We start from the raw sequence: 16,202 nt of genomic DNA on the forward strand, positions 1-16,202 counted from the left end.
ATCAAACATGATTCATTTGACTAGTGACAAATAGGATCTGAACTCAACAAAATTTAATCAAAATGGGATAATGTCTGCAATTTCAGTTCAGGCTCTTGCATGGATTTAGGGTGAGCTTTTGCTTTCACAAGCTCTCAAGTGTCACTTTCCTTCTTTTTTTTTTCTTTCTGAAATTCCTTCTGGGCCTGCATTATTGCTACAATTTGTTTCACCTTTCACATTGGGTTTTTTAATCTATGAGAGCCAACTGTGAGTGACTGTAGCTGAGATGTTTTGTAAAGTAACTGTTGAAAAAGAATAGGCATTCAATTACCTTTCCTTTCCCATCAATTTCTTTCTTAAATTATTAAAATAATCCCCAAATCATAATAATTTTGAGATGATGTTTTCTTTTTAAATTCAAACCTAGGAAAAAAAAAAAAGGATTATTTTTCAAGCTGTGATTTCTTTGACATTTCCTTTCCTGTGATTCCCATCTCCCTTCCTGCTTTTTTTACCTTGTTCCAAAGACGAGGAGGAAGTTGCCAGGATGGATCACACTCAAGGTTTTGTGCAGTTGCATTTCAACAAACCCTCAGCATTCATCTCTGAAAACCCCCAGTTTCCCATCCCTGAAGAGAGTGGTGGCAGGTACCTCAAGTTCTAGAAATGGTTATTGATGGGAAGAAGCTGGACCAGGGATCCTGTGAGCCAATAACAGAATTGTGCTGGGCTTTGCATCACCCAGAGTTGATCCTGTGGGCTCCCCTTCCTGCCTGGAAGCCTGGGGACTTCTTGCCCTCCTGGTTGGTGATCTTAGGCTGGAGAACTTCTCACAGGGCTCTTTGTTTCCTGGCCAGTCTGTTTTCGTGGGGTTAAAAATGGAAAGGAAAATAGCAAAGCACACATCTCTGCCAGGGTTCTGTGCTCCCACATCCACACTGTGCCAGTCATGGACAGACAAGCCAATAGCAAATTCTAAGCTGATGTTTGTTTTCCCAACCCTTTCCCGCTCCATTTCTGTTCTTCACTCCTCTAATTTTCTACTCTTCAGTTGAGAACATTGGAAGGGCTTCTATAGCCCATTTTAAAAATGAGATGTTAGGTTATATAGCCCTTCAATGAGACAATCCATTATGTGTTTGAAAGTAAAGTGGCAACTTGTGTCCATCAGCCCCATGTAAAGCTACTCAGCATCATTAAAAGGCTGCTGTGTGAAAAACTGGTGACTATTAGCTATACTTTAAGTGATCATATTTCTCTAATGCACACATTATTTTGTAGAAAATCTTGGCCTGTTTTAGATGAAAGATAATGTGAATGTATATCCATGAACAGTGCAATAATAGATTAGAGTATAAGCTGGGATTTCAGATCAGAGCCCCCTGTGATAGCCCAAATCTAGAGCTGCACATTATAGTTCCTCTGCAGGAATTTACACCATGACTTCTATGTGATCATGCAAATAGCTGTGGGCTAAGCTCAGACTGATGGTATTCAGCATTTAATCTTCCTCTAGAAGCTCTGGGATATGGTAAAGCCCAGATATGGTAAAATTTCACTTCTCAGCTTAGAAGGCAAAGTAGGGTTTTACTAAGAGATCAGGGAAATGCAGTAACCACACAGGAAGGTCCATTTGGATTAGAGACCAAATTTGAATTTATCTTGGGTTTGCCATTGTTGTGGTCACTGTGGCTGGCACCAATTTCATGAACACCCTCTGATAGTACCTGAGAAATAATTTCCAGCAGCACTCAGCACTCATTGTCATCAACCAAAGACAAGCCAATTTTGAGACGAGATTCCTTGTGTGATGCTCAGTGGAGCCATCCCAACATGTGCAATAAGTGCAGAAGTTGTCTTTAATAGATGTTGGCTAGAAAAAGCTGATGCCGTTTTGCCATCTATTGCTTGTAAACACTGCCCTGCTCAGTGTCAGGCCCTGAGATGAGCATTTGCTGCACTTGTTCATGCAACTATTTGGTCCAAAATTCTCTGAGCACAAAGAAGCTGCAGTGGGGCAGGGCCTGTGAGTTCCTGTGTACGTGCTGACCTGCTGCTGGAATCAGATTATTGCAATTCCCACCAATTTCCCCTGAAATTTTACTGCTACAAGGTTGTTAAAATGAAGTTTAGTGTGGGGAAAGGCCTTTCATAAACACAAGGCAAATCAAAGAGCCACTGCTGGGAAATCACAGGTCTTGGTGAGGATGTGCCCATCTGGTTGCCCCTGCAGAGGGAGAGGGACATTTCTCAGCCAGGCTGCAAAGGACTCCTGAGGGGTGGACACAAGGTCCAGCCCAGCTGCCTTGTATATATGCCTACATACCACCATTTAAACCCAAACCAAGGAAAACACCAGGAAAAACAGTAAGCCCAAAAATACTCCCAGAAGAGCAGGACAGTGGAAGGGGCTAACCCATTAAAAATAAAGGTTTTTGGTTTACTGGTTGGAAAAGTCTGAGAAATGTATCAAAGGCCTGTCCAAATAAATCCCTGATAAAGAAAGCATTGACCTGTTCAAGAAGGAAGTCTGATAAGAGAGTAAATTTCAAATGCATGGATCCAGAACACATTGCCCAGTGGCAGAGCACCTTCTCCCCTCCCCATATTTTCAGGGCTATCTATTATAGAAATAGACACATGTGCAGTGAAAATCAGTACTTGAGAGGTTTCTGCAGTACAGCAGGGAGCTTTGCATTCTGGAAGGATTAAAAGGCAAATCTTAAACCCTGTGAATGTCTGATTCATTTTAACTTCTCAAAGTGCAGAGAAGGTGTACATCAGCCTTTTTGTTCTCTCCAGGCCTGAAACTGGTATTGGGGAAATGGTGAAGTGTGTCAGCTTAGGTTGGTGTGAGATATCCTTGGTAAATCCACGTTGCCTATCAACCCATTTTCCAATGAAGCCTGTGACTATAAAAACAATTTCCTTTGGAGTTTGTTTTGGAGCCTGGAATGTTGCTGAGATTACTTTAACAGGCCTGTCGGTGGCAAAACCTGGTTTTATCCTCTGTTTCTGTATAGACAATATATGGAAGCAAATTCCCTTGATAGGCTTCTTGGATGCCCAAGCTCCAAGGCCTGTGATTTTATAAAGCAGTTGTATCACTCTTCTGGCACAAGAGGTTCTCATCTGCTGCTCTCAGAGACATTTACTTGACCTTAAGTCAAGTTCAAGGCCTTGTCTCCACCTTCAACTTTTCTTACTCATCATGAGACAATTTCTATTCACACTTTGTGTTGTCTTCACTTAAATCTCATACTTTCCATGCAATGTCCTTGATTTGTCTATTTTTGTCCCCTGTTTCCTCCCATGTCAGGGAAATTTCTACTCTTTGGTTTCCCCTGTGTGACAGACCTCAGCCTCACTGTGTCAGTTCTGACCTTGGCTCTACCCAACAGGGCACAGTTGGCTTTTTGCTGCTGCTTTCCAGCAGAACCAGCCCAATTTGCCCTCTTAACTCTCTTGTAGCCAAATATTGTTGTGGAAGAGGTTTGTCTTTCTCTGCTCGTTCAGCTCTCTCCCTCTCTGTCTGTACAGGAGGCCAAAATGGATTAAAGGGACCTGAGAGCCTGAGTAGCAAGAGAAGGGTGGGATTTTTAATGATTTCTATCCAGGACCTGACAAGAGCAGCTGCAGTCAGCAGCCTTCCCACTGCAATGGGCTTTGTTTGAAAATTTTTGTGAGTCATAACATGGGAGACATGAGAGACAGGATCCACAGTTCCTAATCAACCTCTACAGCAGCCTATTCCCTCACCAGTGGTGAACAACAAACAGCAAAATCCTGCAACACAGTGCAAAGGATTCATGCTTATAATAACAAGTTTTCCATGGTTTAAAACACAGCACTCTGAAATTAACAGTTCTGGAGCTGTATTCAGATATTACATCTTAAAATAACTGATCGTTGCAAAATAGTTGTGACATGTGAGCAGCTGTGTAACAATTTTTCATAAATTACATTTCTCTTTATTTGCTCATAATTCCTCATCTAATATGCTTTTTAATCAATTACTATTTAATCAACAATATGAAGTCCAAGGGAATTCTCATGAAGCATTATTGCAAAGCACTGGTACATGCAGTGCTACTGTCTCTAATCTAGAAATTCAAGCCTTCCTACTTCCCAGCAGCAAGCCATACAAAACTGTGGCCTTAAAAATAAAGACTATTCTGTTGATGGTTCAAAAAAATAATAAAATTACTTTCCTTTTGACAAACAAGTGGTAAACTGATCGTGTTTTTGGGATGCCACTGACTCACATCACCTGGGTCATAGAAAAAGCTGCTTTTTTCCTTGGAGAATCCCTGTAAAATCACTGGGGCTGGATCAATGCAGTTGTTTGACTGGTGGGTGTCCTGATGTGCAGCCTCCAGAGCAGACCTGGCTGCCAGACAGGGACCAGGAGCTGCAGCTCCCAGTGCCAGGCTGGGTGTGTGGCTGGTTCCTACCTGGTGCTGAGCACACCAGAAATGCTGCAGAGTGCCCAGACTCCCCCTTAGAGCTGAAACACAAAAGATGAGGCTGCTTCACTCCTCAAAAAACTCGTCAGCACCACGCAAGTCCTCACAAGGTTTTCAGCTTCAGCAAAGAGCACTCCAACCCTCTGCAGCTTCCTGAATGAAGGTGGGATAATTTGAAGATCAACATGAGATTTCAAGGCAAACATCTGGTTTGAAAGCTTTTCTCTTCCTTTCTTTGTCCTCTCTGTTTCAGCCAGGTCTTTCAGACCTCAGTTTGAAGATGATGTCTAATGCAGTCCTTTCTTGTGACAGTGACTCCATTCTTAAGTCACAAATAATTTTTTCATGTAACCATAGGTAACTTATAGAAAAAGTACATAAAAAGGCTTTGGGGTATTTTTAGGTTATTCCTTCAGAGCTTATGAGAAAAAAAATATATTAAAAGGCAGTGTAAACTACATTTCCAAGTATTCATAAGTCTCTTGGAAGAGTTAAGGGTTTTTTAAAATCTCTTTAGCATTGTACTCTTAAAATTGGCATAGTCATAGAAGCCCACCTTCCGTTACTTCATATTTTCCATTCGCAAAATCTGAATTTTCCTATTTTTGATGGTCTTTTTTCTTTTAAGGCCTGTGGATTAAGAGTGCTTCATTTGTTATAGTGCTCTAGGTTTAAACCAGTGTCACAAATGTGCTTGGACTCAGCAAGTGTTAAAAGTCATGAAACACTGCTTGTATTCATTATTGCTACAGATGGGGCTGTATTAGAAGGGCTGAAAAGAATATGTACAATATTGGGAGTGGAAGCAAAAATGAATTAGAAAAGGAAGTCTATTTTAATTTCATGTCCTGAAAATGTTTTCTGGACCTGAGTAGGTGCAAAGTTGTAGTAGCAACTCTCAGCCCAGAAGGTTTCAGATGGTACCATGTCCCCTCCCCTCTGAAGGAGCTCTGAAGTTCCCATCCAGGGCAAGGGATGCACTTCAGGGACTTGACAGGAACCTCCCTTCCAGAAACCTCTGGATCATCCACTTGCAGCATTGCCCATCCATAGCATGAAGAGGGGGAAAAAAACCAAGATGCTGAGATGGGAATTAATGTTTCAGGGTGATATTTGTACCAGCTGCAAGATTTTCTTGGAACCTAATGGGTAGCAAGTTGGCATAAATGATTGTTAGCTAATGCAGCATTATACCAAATGGACCCATTAGGCTGCAAGGAGTGCAAAATAAATTCTGGATGATGGGACATATTCTTAGGCAAAGAGGGAATTTCGGGGTTGAAAAAGCCTTTGTTGTCTGTCTTTGTTTGTTTAACAGGAGATTATAAAAGATTACGATCCCAGGCTAAGTTATGCCATCACACTCCCTAAAAATACACAAATAATTAATTTATTAGTCAAAGACAACATTATATCCAGCAGTTATAGCTTGTCTTAATACACTTCTGAGCCTCAGAGTGGAGTTCCCAAAGGCAAACACAGCAGTAAGAGGGAGAGAATGAGATGACAGGCCAAGAAGCTTCTATTCCACATGGACCAAGTTAGTGAGTTTTGACCCAGTGCCCCAGTTAACATGATAGCTGATGGCAGGCAAGGAGCCCTGGCAGAGGAATCTGCATCCTACAAAAACACCTGATGAGGTTGGCTTTGCGTCAAGAGCACAGGAAAGGGCAGGACCAAGTGCAGCTCAGCAGGGATGGCCAGGCTGTGAGAGGTTTCTGTCCCTGTGTCTCACTCTGCACAGGACAGGGCAGGAAACCACTCAAGGCAGCACAGAGCCCAGGCAGCAACGACCTGGAACTCTAGCACAGCCTCTGCTCTCAGCTCCCTTAAGAAATCCATAGATTTCAAAATCAACCTTTTTAATCTTTAATAGCAACAGACTCATGAGAGATTATAATTGTTGATTCCAGTGGCAGACAGAGAGAGAAAGAGAGCCTGGAGCCCTGAGCCAAGTTTTTAAAACATGCCCGACCAAAAGCATTAGGAAAGCAGTGTGTCAAAGTCTTTTTCAGTCATTTGTGCTCTGGCTTTCTGAAAACAAGCTTCTGTGTGCCAGTATTCCCATGTCCCTTGCAGTTGGGCTGAGGTGGAAGAGCCTGTCATTTAATTCTTGTCTCCCCTGCCAGAGCTGGCTCCCGAAGCTCATGTGGCTGAATATTGATATCCATATGCCTGGTGCAAGCACAGACATACAGCAAATCAGTCTGCACCACCAGTAATCTCTGGGTAAATACTGGGTGCCTTTCCAAAGATCAGTTCTGGTGCCAGGCATTGTGGTGTTGTGCAGGAGTTGCTGGGTGAAAATGTGCTCCTTGCTGGTGCCTGGGATGTGGTTTGCTCTGCAGGGCACAGCATCCAAGGCTCTGAGGTGCTGTGGAAGGCAACAAAACTGCCCCCAGGACCTCCCATCTCACTCAGAAAGAGAAAAGCCATGTCCTGGAGTCGAGGGGAGGTGAAGTCACAGCTTGGGGATGTTTCCTTGTGGTTTCCTGTAGAAAGGTCAGGTTTCCTGTAGCAGGTCAGATCCTCCAGTTCTTTAGGTTCTGCTGCTTGTGCCCAGTATCAGCCCTTTGTTCCACAACACCTGAGCCTCTTCTGAGCCCCTCAAAGGTGAGGAGGCACAGTGCAGGAACAAGCAGACACTGCTGTTTCTAAATTAGGTCCTCAATGCTCGCTCTCTGTCTGGGCAGGGAACATTAACCTCTCATTAACACCCTCAGGTGGCACCAGCTGCAGGAGGCCCTGGGGGAGCACAGCCTGGCAGGGGCACACAGCTCCCGAGTGGGGACAGTGCTGTGCCTCAGGGTTGGCAACTCTTTCCATTATGATTTTTCATTTTAAGAAATTCTGCTTTCCATTTCACATGCAAACTGTACCTGCCAGAAAGGAAACAAAGTAACCTGTTGAGAGGAGCAGAAAATGAAGGGCTATTTTAAATCACATTATGTAATGTGATTATGATAAATTTTTCTTAACCCTTGAGTCATAGATAGCTACAGAGATGGAGTTTCCACTAAGCCTGAAAATAAGACTGTTAACAGTAAAGTAACTTTTTATGTTTTAAATTCATCTTTTTTTTCATTTTTTATTCTGCACAAAGATGGTATCCAGGGGTTATCTTACCAGGGAAGTGCCCCCTGACTCAAAACAGCACTTGGTGGCAGCAAGTTGTCCCTTCTGTGACCTGTGTTTGTCCCAGCAGGGCAGGAGTGTGCTTGAGGTTGTCCAAGCTGCTCTGCATTCCTCACCACCCTTGGATGCTTCAGGGGCACAAGGAGGAGAATTTTTTATTACCCTCCTGTTCCTCTTGGATGCAGAAAGGAGCTGCCAGGGCTGCTGCTTGCAGCCAAAGCCCTGCCTGCAGAAATTCTCAAGGGGTTGGGTCTGCCTGTGATTTTCTCTTCTGCAGAGAAAGACACATTCACATTTCCTGACTGTGCATCACACTTCAGCTGGGGCAGCTGGACCACAGCTTGGATTTGCCCTTTGCTTTTTCCAGGCAGTGGAAAGGGACTGATTCCCTGATTTAGCCACCTCAGTGGTCTGCCCAAAGTGGAACAGAAGCCTCTCCTCCTGCCTGGATACAAACTGGGGAGATGGAACCAGAAGACAAGGCAGTGCTTGAGCTCAGGAATTTCCTATTCAGGAAGCAGATCTCAGGTTTGCTGCTCTGCTCCTGTGTTCAGTGTTCACCCACACTCACTGGCCTCTCTCTGGGGTTCACCATGGCAAGAGACAGCAGTTCAAAGGTCCAGCACAAATCCTACTCCACAATGACCTGCACAGCTTCAGCAAGTGTGTAGGAAGATTGAAGAGGGCAAAGGTTTTCATTAGACCTGAGCTGCAACTTTAAGGTTCACAATTTTTACAGATGCTGTCTCATCTCAATTGATACCAAGATGATTTTTTGCCTTTTCTTTTATATACCTTTTATATAACTTTTATCTATCCTCAGTATTCTTAGCACGAATACTTGTAATTCCTGAAGTCTGATCACTTAGAATAGCTCTAGTATTTTGTTAGGGCAGGAGATCAAACACCTTAAAGGCCTCATAGTAGGAGGCCAGAAAACCCTACAGTATCTTGGAAAACCAAACTTTCTAGAAAATATCCTGTAAACTGGAGATTTGGCCCATCCAGGGGGGAATATTCCATGGATGAGGGAATATCAAACTATTCATCCAGGCCTTTGGGGCATCCATTGTTAGATGTGCTAAGGTCTATAGATTGTATATGTGATCAGTTGTGTGTGTGTGTGCATTGCAGGGCATCCCACCTTGGCAAAGTGGTGCATCACAAGGATTATTATCAAAATACTGAGGTAAAAGAACCTTATCCCTTAACTGTGTCTGGCTCTCAATTTTTTAAGACCATGAAAAGGCATCACAATGAGAATCTAACATCCCAAAGATCCAGTCACAGCAGGCCTGGCTAGAGCAATAAGCCCTAAAGGAAATTCAGTATCAGGCATGGCTTGGGACATTGGATTTTCAGTCATTTTTCTTGATGTTTGCCAGCTGCAGCAGCGCTTCTTGCTGCTCACTCATGGCTGGGAGAAGTCTTGCCTGACTGGCTTCTCCCTCTCCCTGGGAGTGCACTGGAAAACTGCTGGAGGAAGAGGACAGAGCCATACTTCAAACAAAACCTTTTTGTAATGGGGAAGATTAGGTTGAACTCACTGCTTCAAGCTTCTGTGTCACCAAGAAACTGAGATTTTTATTTATTATTTGTATTACAGTAGCACCTAGAGACCCCAGGTTGCTAGGGTTTGTAGAGCACTTTGCAGGGGATGGCTACTGCTCCAATCTCATTATAAAATGATGAAAAGAGTGGGAAAGGAAGGAAGAAAAGTGACCTGACTGAGGTGCTATGGAGCATAACAGAAAGTGAAGTTCCAGCTCTCAGTGGATGCTGCCAAGCACTGAGGTCGCAGCACTTCAAGAAGCTGCAGTGCCTCCAGCTCAGCTATAAAAAACGACTGCCTGCTCACTTCCAGCCCTCCTTCAGCAGTGGTTTGAGTGAATCCATTTTATTCCACATTGCAACAGATTAAGGTGATGAGCACGATCTGGCTGAGGGCTGGTGGCACCTTCAGATGTGTTTCCTTGGCTGCCTGTGATCATCTGTCCTCTCAAGCCTGAGCCCCTTTCAGAGGCTGCACTGCAAATTTTACTTCCAGTTTTAGTGTGGACATGAGTTTGTTAATTTCTGCCTAAACTATGGAATAGCCATCTCTCTTCATTCCAGTTTTAACATGCTGGAACTCTCTCATGATTGTTCCTCTCTTTGGTCAGAAAAGATGAATTTATTGAGCACAATGTAGAAGAACCAGTTCAGACACAGCACCTCTGTGCGAAGGGAATATGTCTGCACATCCCTGGAGAACAACTTGCTGCTTCTCCCATCAGGTGCAAACCTGGCATGGACCCTGTTGGGAGGTAGAACGGGACTTAAATTATATTTTGATGCATTTCTTACTACCCCTCTGAAATTCTGCTGGCATTTATAGCAATAATAGCTCTGCTTGTGAAAAAAGATTTTGTTATAAAGCAGCAATCTCTGCCTTTCAAAAGAAACACTTAAAAACTATGCATTTTCTTTCTCTTACCTAAAGTTTCAGTACCTTTATAGGAAACATGAGCTGTAATTTCACTGTTTTCCTTCTCTAAAATATGCTTTAAAGGGAAATCAGACCTCAGCACATTCTGTAGTTTTTCAAAAGAGCAGTGCAGAACTGGCAGTACTACAATTTGAATCTTGCCTAAAAGCCTGACAAGAATAGGAGTAATAGGTGCAAAGTCTCTATTTATTTAGCTCCAGCCACCACCGGTTCTGAATTTATCTTTTGCAGCATCATTATGCAATGCTGATAAAAATTCTTCATTCTTAACTTGGCAATGTGAGCACCAGGTCCTGCCCGTGGTGGTGCCATGGTCCTGCACAAAGCTGGGGGCACAAAGCTGGTGCTGGCAAAGCCCAGCTGAGGGGTCAGATCTGCTGAGACCTGCAGAACATATTGCCTGGCCAAACATCTTTTCCCAATCTTTTCACTTTGTGTCGGCCTTGCCCAGGATGAGTTCATTAAAGGCATCTTTGGAGTGATTAGCTCTCTGCTCTCCCCCCATTTCACCCTTGTCTGCTCTCCTGATCCTGACTAATGCAGAGCCAGCAGTGATGATGAGAGGCCCTGAGAACTCTGCCATCTCCTTGAGTGTGATGTGATGCTCTTGTTGTTGTTAAAGGCAGAGCAGGAGCACTCACCAGACCCTCTCACAAAGCTCTTTGAAAGCCCCTCCCAGGCTGACAGGCATTTCAGGGAAGTCCTGTGCTTTTTTTCCCCTCTCACAAGTATTTTCCCTGTGGAGTTGCTCAGTGAGGATCCTTCCCACTGTTATGAGGATGGATAGCAGGAGAAAAAGGATTAATTTCTTTTTATTGCAGAGTGATTTGGAGAATGAAGCTGATGCTGGGTATCCCAGAGCTCTTGGCTGTGCTCTGTGCTCAGGTAACTGAGCTGGAATCAGCTCCCAGGCTGGAGAGGTCTCCTCTGGCACTCTTGTACAATTCTCCAAACCAGCCTGACTCCACACAAGCACATTTGGTGTAAAAACTCAAAGATTCAGGTCCTATTCTGCAAGGAGCAGCAGCTGATCCTTCTCTTTCATATTTTCCCTAAAGCTGGAAGTTCCAAGTCCTTTAACCCTTTAACCATCTCATTGCAGCCCAGACTAGGGAAATTTGAATGGATCAACCCCAACATTAGCCCATTTCTAATTAGCCTCGTTGCCATGGCGACTTGGAGGGGTTTATTAGCATCAGCATGGCAAACCCATGGAACTGCACAACTTCTTTTGCAGCTGGGGAATGTAAAAAAGTGAATCCCCACATGGAATCATGCTTGCAGGGCTGACATTCAAATCACAGGCATTGTGTGCTCAGGAAAATGACTGTCACTCCTCACACAGAGTGTTTCACTTTAGCAGGAAGCAGGGGGTGCAAAGAAAGGTTGTTTTTCCCACTTTTCTTTTTCTATCTGAGGCTTTAAGATGAATGTTAAAATGAGAAGGAGCTAAAGAAATTCAGATACCTTATTTAAACTAGAAAAAAAAAAGAGTAAAGGAGTAACCAACCCTGAAGCAGTCAGTTCTGGATGTGGACTCTGCCTACCTTATTTTCATATACCAAAGAGCCAGGATATTCCCAAAGACTTTCTTGTGAGGAGCACAGAAATGTGCAGAAAGTGGCTTCCATCCTTTATTGATATTTCCTTTTTACTACAAGGAGTTGAAATGTGTGTATTTTTGATCCTGAACGTTGTCATGGTTACAGGACTACTTGGATGCTGCTTCTTGCACCCCATGAAGGCTGCTGTGCTCTGTGTGTGGTGGGGATGGTGGGGAGCAGCCTGGCCACCCAGCGGAGTGGGAATTCCTTGGGATGGATTTCAGGCACGGGAGGAGGGATGGGAATGGTGTGATCACACTCCTACCACTCTTATAAATGCCTACAGGGTAATGCCCACTCCCTAAGTGTATCTACCCTTGCACATTTCTGCCTAAACCACTCTTTCCCTCTGTGGTTTGATTAAAAGCCTTGTTCCTATGGATTTTGGGACCGAGAGCTTTTCTTTTTTACAGCACAGACTTCATTTTAAGCTGTAATCCACAACATTGCATGAAGCAAAGCCTCATGAAGGAGAAAACACTGGTGCTGATCTCCATAATGTCAGTTCTGTTTGTGCATCTCATGGAGAACCTCAAATCTGCCTGCAAGATCATGTGGTAGACGTGCTGTAGAAGCTGTTGGCTTCTCACTCAAAAATGGCAAATGAAATATTTTTGTCTGAACCACTCCCCACCCTTCTTTTTTAAAGATTTTTTTACCCAGAGGGTTTTTCAGATTTCCAAACCTTTCTTATAGAAAAGGAAACACTAGGGAAAAAAATTAATTTCTGTGAAACGCAGACAGGCAGAAAACACCAATTTTCTGAGAGGATTTTTCAGTGAAAGGTGTAATTTGCTGTCAAAGGCATCTTTATTCTTTTACCAACTATATAAAATGCCATGTCTTAGGTCTTGCAGCACTTTACCCCCACTCAGAGTGCAAATGGAGACTCATAAGATATTACACTTTTTGTTTGTTTATGGCATCCTGAAGTGGTTTTAAAGAACCCTTGTGAGCAAAAGACAGCACTGCAGGTTGGAGAAAAGCAGATCTGTGCCTTTTCACACTAAGCTGGTAAATGGCCTTGTGCAAATGACTGTCTGAAGTGCTTTCCCTCCTTTTAGTGTGGACTGTCAAGTTGTTTGGATGCAGACATCTGTACCAAACCCAGGATTCCCTGTGCTCTGCAACATGTTCCTGTTCATAAACTCAGGGGGGAATCATAAATGAATGAGGGGAAAACAACGTACAAAAGATATTTTCTGGAAATTAAAGTCTGAACCAGTGAGGTTAGCCAGTGAATACACACTAATACCATATCTTGACTCACCTCTTGAAGTAGGAAAACTGTGGGTGGAAGTGGAGGGGAGCAAGTGGGGTGCCCTGCTTTGATGGGCAGGCTTAGGTGTGAGTGTTAAATCAGGAGATGGCAGCAGTGCCATAGCTGAGCCTCCCACTCCTAACTCACCTTGGCTAAGGTTACAGGCTTGTCTGAATGCCTGATAATTAACTGGTGCTCAGGTACGAATGGGCCAGATTCCCTCATTCCCTACACTGCTTCGATACTGGATGAGAATGGTCCAGAAAGGGGGGACAGTGATCCATCACTAAAGAAAAAATCTGAACCTAATCAGGGTTGAAATAACAGATATCCTGCTATTCTTCTCCAAAAGGGGCACTGGACACATGAAAAATGTTTTGTGGGGAAATGGCTTTGCCCTGCTGAGTAACTTTCAGGGACTCTGTAGCAGCAGGTGAGAGGGTGAGCACTGTTCCCTGCCAGGGAAACTTTGCACTGTGGCTCTTCCCATCACAGCTCAGGAGAGCCAGGAGGAAGGACTAGAGGGGTTTTCTCCACCTGCACATGCTGGGGTGCCCCTGTGCTGGCAGCAGGTTGGCATTTTGGATGTCAGGGCTCTGTTTCCATCCCCTGTTGCTGCCAAGGCTTTGAGCACAGCTGGATTTTGGGGCAGCTGCTCCTCTCCCGGAGCTGCCCTGGTGCTGCTCCCCCTGTGAAAGGTGATGAGTGGAAGGTGTTCTGCTGCAGAGGCTCAGTGAGCACAGGGATCAGTGAGCGGGGCGAGAGATCCGGAGACTTTCACAGGTAATTGAAAGCCCGTCAGAAATAGCAGCAGTATTTAAATCGAGAGCCTGTGTGTGATTCTTCTCCACCTGGTGAGCCCGGGAGTTACGGGAGGCTGTCACACGGTGGAGAATTAACAATTCTGATGAGAGACGCTGCCAATTTGAATTGCTGATTTGGAGACCAGGATAGGAGGGGTGTCCATTAGCCCGTCTCAGGGATTTCCTTTCCCTGCTCCTGGATCGTCATTAGAGGAGCCAAGCAGCTGAAGGAATGTGTGCAGATTGCAGATTCAGGTACAGACCACTCAAAAGACCTACATTTTATATTTTTTTTTACCTTGAACTAATCTTACGGTGAAGTGCTGTCAGCCCAGCCTGCCTTGCTCTGTGCTGGGGGCTGCTGGTGACACAGTACTGGGACAACAGTGACTGCAACACACTTCATGGGAAGGCTGTGGCTTGCAGGAGGACCAGGGGACACCTGCTCAGTGATCACAGGGTGCATCCTTATCTCCAGCAGCACCTTATGCTGCTGACAAATCAGCTGCCATAGGGGGGAAAATAGACGTTGTGCATTGTACAGAAAAGCATCAGCGTCGGAGGACTCTTAGGACTGTCAGTGCAAACAGGAATCTTTTACAGTCACCTGAAGGGCCCTGTAGGAGGTGACAAGGCCATAAACTCCAGCTGGTCATGGAAGGCATGTTCCTTGCCTTCCTCCTTCAGGGCTGGCCAAGCCAGCAGCGAGGGGAGCTCCCGCCTCCTTCCCAGAGTCACTTTTTGTGTCCCCTTCCCACCCCTGCCAGTGTCACCTGGCTGCCAGTTCAAGCATGGCCTGTGAAGCTCCTGGGGACACCTTGTGTGCATGAACATCACAGTGGCAGCTCAAAGCTTCTCCTGAGTTAGAAAAATTATGGATTTCCCCCCACTGTCTTGTTGTAAACATACACCTGACTGTGGAGAGTGTCTTTGGACCATTTTTCATGACTGGTCCATGGGAAAAAGTCCCTCCAAGTGAGTCCATCCCTGCAGTCCTCAAATCCTTGTTGCCTGAAATTATCAAAACTGCCTGGGGTATTGTTATGTGCAATTCCCATTAATTAAAATTAACAAATACCAGTGGGCATCTAAATAAAAACTAACAAATACCAAAAGGTATCTAAATCCCCAGTGTGATTTTTGAGAACCAAACCAGCATTCTCTGCCAGGGAGAGAGGTCTGTTCAGTACCACTCTCTCGAGTTCATATTTTCCCTTGGGGTTGCTTGCACATTCCTGACAAGAGTCTGAAGATTTCTCCAGAGCAGCGCCTGCTCTTTTATAGTGCTGCAGTCACACAAAATAAATATGAAGTGAGCTGATTATATTTCAGCAGCTACAAGATACCACGTGTCAGATCCAAAGTGCACTGACCTTTCCACTCCCAGGTGGACAGCTCTAACCTTTTGTGATGCTGATGAGAATCGTGGAAGAAATCATGATTAGGGGGAAATCGTGCTTTATTAGCATAGGCAGAGCACAAAGCACTCATCATCTAAAGGCCTGCCTGTAGGTGGTGGGACACAATAAAGGAAACCAAGATGTGTGTGTGTGTGTTGTAGGCTCATTACAGCACTAATGGGGACAGGACAGCGGAGCAGAGGGGACAGCAGAGGTGTGTGATGGGGAATTATGCTTTGCTGTAGAGCCTTTCTTGCAGTGACAGTTTTAGCAACAGCAGACCAGGATCCCACTGGCTCACAGCCTCTTTATAATGCCATTTTACAGAAGTTATTGTTTGACAGAGGAAGGCAGGATGTCCTGGTAGCTGCAGGAACAGCCAGTTGAGTTTGGTAGGTTTTGCCTTGCTGGAAGGGACCAAGGAGCTGTTAATGAATAGGGAGATTTTGGGGGGTGACTGTGAGGTGCACACACTCCCCTTTGCAGGTTTGGGGGGGGAGGAGGGGAACAAGAAGGGTTTTTCTTGCACAGCAAACATAACTTCAGAAAGTGAGGAGGTTGGTGGGAGGGGAGGGAGGGTGGGGGAAAGCAAGCAAGCACATATTATATTCCAACTGTTTCCACGGTGACATTTCATAATCACAACTCTGGGGGGAAAACGCTCCAGTGCAAAAGCTGGAGGAGGCAGGATGGCTTTGTGGATGCAGCCAGTGAGGGATGGCTCTCCCAGCACCTGTGGCTCACCATCTGAAGGACTTGGAAGCAAGGGCCAGCTAAACTCCTGAGGCTGCAGCACAAACCCTGGGCCAGGAATTCAAATGCGTAGCACTCACCATCATCCCCATCCTTTTATTTCAAGGATGAACATTTATAAATAAATATGATATCATCACACTAGATAGGAAGTCTAAATAGCTTCTCTTTCTGGCAGAAAGGAGGAAATGAGAGATGTATGTAGGTTGAAGAGCCCATGAGATGCAGATAGCAAGCACATAGAATAAGCAGCCATAATGAATTAGGTCACCAGTCTAGGCATTCCACATTGACTCTCCTTTAATTAACC

The sequence above is a fragment of the Zosterops lateralis genome (genome assembly GCF_965231275.1).
Source record: "Zosterops lateralis genome assembly, chromosome: 14".
NCBI classification, from domain to species: domain Eukaryota; kingdom Metazoa; phylum Chordata; class Aves; order Passeriformes; family Zosteropidae; genus Zosterops; species Zosterops lateralis.